Raw genomic sequence first — 5,871 nt, 5'->3', positions numbered from 1 at the left:
TCTGATTTTTGAGCGAATGAAAGAAAGATGAAAGAGATGGTCAGAGTTTGCTTACCCTCGCAGCTCCCTGATCTGATTGCTCCTGCCATAAGACATCACCTGGAGTTCCTAATTCTGCATTTTTTGCTGCTAGCCTACTTCTGAGACTGGTTCTCCAAATTTCCCATTGGGTCATTAAGGATTTATCCTTCCAATAAATCCCCTTATACTCACACCAGCAAGAGCTGGTTTTGTTGCTGGCGATCAAAGTCTTCTGACTGATATCATCACAAATTCACTTCTGAGCCTGAGTGGGTACCCAGCAGAGGGCCTGGACTATCGGTGGAATAAATAAATGATGTCCAGTGGGTCCTCATTTATAGCTGTCACTCAGAAATGTTCCTGAAGATACTCATTTTTTTTTTCCCACAAATATCATTGAAGCTCAAGGGTTTGAAAGCAAGTCCAGATTTCTCTCTCGACATGTCCCAGATTGGGAGGGGTGAAAATCAGGTTCTAGAACCTGCCAACTACGTTTGGGTGGACATTTAGATTCTGGGATGCCAGCACCCTGCCTGCCTCGAGGGCCTCTTCTGTCTTTGCAGGGGGAGGGGTGCCCGGCAGCTAGAATAGACCCGCCTGTGGTCAACACCTCCCCCCAGTGTGGGTCTTGGTGATAGGGAAGGCGTGAGTGAGAAGGCGCTGCCTTTATGCACCCAGGAAAAGAAGGGGAAACTGAATATAGAGACTTTCCTTTGGTTGGAGCCACTTGATTTTCCAGTCAAGCTCTGACAATACAGGGCTTTGGAAAACAAATCTTCCAAGAGAGCATTTCCCCTGGCCTCCGCCCTGGGTGTGGAATGGTGACTGTTACAGTTAAGAGGATATGTCGGGCAAGATGTTTTTTGTTTGTAAAGGCACTAAATGTGTTGAGCTGGAGTATCCTATCCTCTCTGTGAGAAAGATGAGAACCAAACCAGATGGGTATAGATATGGCTCATCTATCATACAGGCCTATGGGGTAATAGGAATAGTTATGCCACTGGGTGCTATAAAATCTATATCAGCTCCTTAAATATAACAATCTATGAAAGAAGTGTTCTTGTACCCATTCAACAGAGGTCAAAGCCAAGGTCCAGAATGGTGAACAGTCATAATGGTTAATAGAGGAGCTCAAACTTGAGGACTGTTCTCTGATTCCACATCCTCTGCTCTTTCTCATCTGCCGTGCTGATGCCCTGTGGTTTTGACTTTGGAAAGATCATTTTTGTTTCTAGACTTCCATGCCTCCCCAGTACAATAGAGAGATTGGTTCAATCATCTTTGATTCCCCTCCAAAGTTATATTTCTTTCGGACTGAGGATCCAGGACCACTGTACCCACAAAAAAATAATACCACCACCTCTTGGTTGATTCAAGGACTGCACAGGGAAAGCTGAGCCCTTGCTAACAGATCGACAAGAGCAGGTCCTCCCGTGGAGGCAGAAAGTTGGGATAGAATCTAGTCTGTAGGCCCTTGGTCTCTGATGGGCGTTGCCCCGGGGAATTTAAGGGAAAGAGAAGGTTAATTCTGGGAAAGCTGCATGGTGGATGGGATGGAATGGAATGTAGAATTTTAACTGGTTCTTAAAATGATGACTAGAGTTTAGAAAAGGAAAAGAAAACTGAGCATTTTAAGCACTGATAAATAATAATTGCTAAAACAGAACAAGCATCATTAATCACGGGAGACATTTGCAAATGTTAATGGCATTTAATTACCACAAGAGTCCTAGGAGAGATGCAGTGGTATTGTTTCCATTGTAGAGATGGGAAGATCAAGACTTTGAAATCTCAAGAGACTTGCTCACAGTCAACACAGATGTTCAGTAGCAAGTTGGGTGATTGCACCCCCCATGGTTTCTGGCGCTAAGGCTCAAGGTTGAAAGCTACAGTGGACAAGCGCAGAGCAGGGAGGCCAGGCCACAAGTCATGAAGGAGGGGAGTGGAATTGAAGAAGATACAGCATGCAGGGGACCTTGGAGCGGTCCCACCTCAGGGGAGCTCAGGCAGCGGAGCACAGGAGAGGGGGTGAAGACAATTTCGCCACTTCTGCGTATGCCCAGGCGAACAACTCCAGCTCCCTCCCATCAGGGTGGTCAGAATAAGAGCTCATTTGTATAGCCCTTACCGTGTGCCAAGCATGCACGGACCTACTGCTCCTGAGTTTTTCTACGAGTTAACTGTTAATGCTTACCACAGCCGTTTCAGGAGGCCGGAGTTCTAAGCCCCACTTCAGATGAGGAAACTGAGGCACAGACAGGTTAAGGAGCTTGCCCAGGGTCTATAAGCTCAGTGCGTGGCAGTCCGGCTGCAGAGTTTGGGGCATAAGCACTCTGCATGCTTCTTGGACAGTCCAGGGAAGTGAAAAGGCCATAAACCTGGGTCCAGGTCCTGGCTTTAGCTCTTGCAGAGCAAGAGTGACTGACACGCTCCACAGGTTTGTGTGAGGGTTGAATGACACGGCTAAGGGAAACCCAGTCTCCATAAGCTTGAGGCTAAAGGCTAGCTTCCTTCCAGCCTTCCATCCCTCTCTCCTACTCCCCAGAAGGTTTCCTCCTCAGGAATCCTAGGATTTCCAGACTCCTTTCCCAGGAGGAAACACCTTTTTTTTTTTTTCTGGGATTATCCACAACAAAGCAGCTTGAGGAATTTCAATCCAGATTTTGCTTTCCCAGAAGGGATTGACTGACGCTTTCTTTCCCTGCTCTGCTCAGAGATGCTGAGAGCACTGAGGAAAGATCTGGGATTTTCACACGTTGCCCGTGTCTTTTCAAGAACGGCTCTAAAATGCACGGGACACTCTAGTGCTTAAAATAGGCCCCTGCAAATTCTCCAGTGCCTATAACTGAAGAGCAGTTTGGGGAAAGATAGCTTCGATAATGCAGCATTTTAAAATTATAGTATTAATTGTGCTTAAGAGTCTCCACTTTCATTCAAGAACGTAGCCTCCTCACCAGCAAAGTGGGAAGGATGCAGAAGAGAAAACAGAACATTTTTTTTTTTCCCCAAACCAACTGAAGTGCAAGGCACAGTCGATCCCCAGGCAGAGAAGGGGCTGGTTGGAGTTTCAGGGGGAGGCCTACGCCCCATCTGCCTGGGGGTTCATAGGAAGAAATCCTCTGGCAAGCATCCTTATGTTGTAGAGAATGGAAGCCCAGAGAAAGGAAAGAGTCGTCCAATACAGATCTCCAATTGTGCAGTGAGGCCCTTCAGTCAAAAGATTTTATAGTGCTTCTTCCAGCTCAGGTATATCCTATTTTACAGATGAAGAAGTTGAGGCTGAGTAAAGTAGGTGCCCGGGATCCCACCACCTGTTAAACTTGAGCTTGTGCTTGGGGGACCTCAGGAGCTCCTGGACTTGAAGCCCTATCGGCCATGACAGAAGGAACCAGATTATGCGTGCAAAATGGCCACAGGCCGTCCAGAAGGCCACTTGCACTTGTCACCTGGCGCTAGCACTTAGGACCTCCCATTTTGCCTGCTTGCCTACAACCCATTCCCAGATGCCTGGCTGACTATCAAGTCCACAGTTGGACATGTGGGCACCAGATGTGCACACATTGCATCCAGCTGTGCTTTTGCCAGCTGTAGAAGGTACTGTATGCCAATTCCGACCCATGAGACGTCTGGAGAACAGGACCCACAAGAGAAGAAACTCCTAACGTGCCACTAAGACAAAGTATCTCTCTGGGTGACGGTTGCAATGGCCTCAAAACTCACTAGGAGCAGAAGTAAAAGCTGGGAACTGAATTCTGGCCAACACATCCAACAACTATTTATTGAGTGCTTACTCTGTGAGAGGCACCATGCTAGTTGCTAGAGACTAGTGAAAACAAGACAGAAACAGTCCCACTTTGGAGGAGAGGGATATCTGTGATCCCCTAAGTAGCCAGGATGATCCTTTAGGAAAGTCAGTCAGATCATGCATTGGTCCACTCAAAGTAAAAACCCCAGTCTTTACAATGGCCTAAATAATCCTATTTTCTTCTACCTTCCTAACCTCAATTCCTAATACCCTGCCTCTTGCCCGATCCACTTTAGCCTCATAGGCTCCTTCGCACTCCTAGAACACACTGAGCATGTTTCTACCTCAGGGACTTCGCGCTTACTACTTCTTCTGGGGTAAGGTGCACAGCAGGAACTCTTATTTCTTGCTTCCCTTCCTTTTCCTTTTCTTCCCTTCCCTTTCTACCCCCACCAAGTATCTCAGTTTTTAGGAGCTACTCATTACAGGTGATCAAAGAAGAAATAGGGTGGGTGATGGCCTAGTTCTGGTCCTGCTCCATCTTAACTTCAGTTCTGTGCCTTGTGCCCACACTCAGATTCATGTCCAGGCTTCAAGTTAGAAAACAAACTGACCACGGGCTGGCCTGCCATTCCCACCAGCATCAGTGACTGGCTTCTCTCCCCTACCCCTGAAGAAGTGAGCTGGGCCACTTTCCAGACACATCCCAGGCAACAGGCCTGCTCTGTGACACTGTCAAGAATCGAGGAGCCTCAGGAAAGTCACAGACATAAACAAGATAAAGCCCGTGACCTTCCAGGGCACTTGGGCCCGTGGACCAGAGAGCTGTCAATGGCCCAGCCCTTGTCCCGATAATGGAGGGCAAAACATTCCAGGAGATGTATTTGTCTCTGAGCCCAAGGGAGGGCAAAGGCTGAGCATCCATGAGAAGCTGGGAGTGGGGGGAGGCAGAAGAGGATGCCTCTGGGAGATTCTCTCCAGTGCACAGAGCCAGCCCCACTGTGCTTGCTCTCCTTGCAGCCCAGACCGGGGCAAAGAATTCAGTCAAGTTCAGCACACACTAACCGAGCCCCCCGCCCCTGCCTGTCTGGCACTGCTGGGGGCAGAAGGGCTGGAGAGGTAAAGGCTGAGATCCTTGATCTCCAAAGGCTCACAAAGGCTGAACAAGACATGGGGGTCAATAACCTTCCATGGAAAACAAGAGCTGGACAAAGGACAGACTTTAGGGCTCTGATGAAGGAGACAGTCATTCTGTCTGCAGTCGTGGGAGTCCAGGAGTATTTCTAAGAGAACAAAGCCCCTAAGTGGGGCTGTGAGGGTATGGTGAGATTCAGACAGGAGGAGAAGCACTCCCGGGTAGAGAGACCGCTGTGCTCGAAGGCTCGGAGGAGCGCGATTGCAGATGCGTCCGAGTTCCTGCGAGGCCCCTGAAGAGCTGTTGAAGAAAAGAAGCTGGAAAGGCAGATCCGGGAAACAGGAGGGGCCTTGCCCCCGAGGAAAACGTTTGGACCCTCTCCTAGAGGCGGCTGGAGCTGGGACTGGCTCGAGATGAGCCAGGCTTTCCACGGTGGCAGGAGGCACGGAGAGGGGGCAGACAGGTGGACAGGCGGTGGGGCTGGGATATATCCCAAGGAGGAACCGGTGAGGCCGGGGTCCCGTTGATGGGAAAAGTTGATTTTTTCTTTTCCTTCTTCTAAGACAGTCATTAGCAGCTACGGGGCCACTTGAGTGAGTCCTGAACACCCCCAGAAATGGGTTCTAAGGCAGAAAGAGTGCCCAGGTGTAAGTCTGTACCCCACATCTGGCCAGGCAGCAGTTACCAGGAAACGCGGGAGCCCGGCCATGTAAGCGCCTGGCTTCCAAAATGCCCTGCATCTGCCTGGGCGATCCTTCTAAAGCACAAATATAAACATGTCTTCACCCTCCTTAAAACCCTTCATTAGTCCCACGTCGCTTGCAGAAGAAAGCCAGGCTCTTTGGCTGGCAGTGATCCCCTTGTGAAGCCCGAACTCACTTCTCTCACCCTGCCCGATGGCTCCCTTTCCCCGACAGGAACGGCAGTGTTTCTCAACTTGTCTGCACATTCAAATCACCTGGGGACCTTT

The sequence above is a fragment of the Halichoerus grypus genome, chromosome 11 (genome assembly GCF_964656455.1).
Source record: "Halichoerus grypus chromosome 11, mHalGry1.hap1.1, whole genome shotgun sequence".
NCBI classification, from domain to species: domain Eukaryota; kingdom Metazoa; phylum Chordata; class Mammalia; order Carnivora; family Phocidae; genus Halichoerus; species Halichoerus grypus.
Note: the sequence above shows the minus strand (reverse complement) of the source record.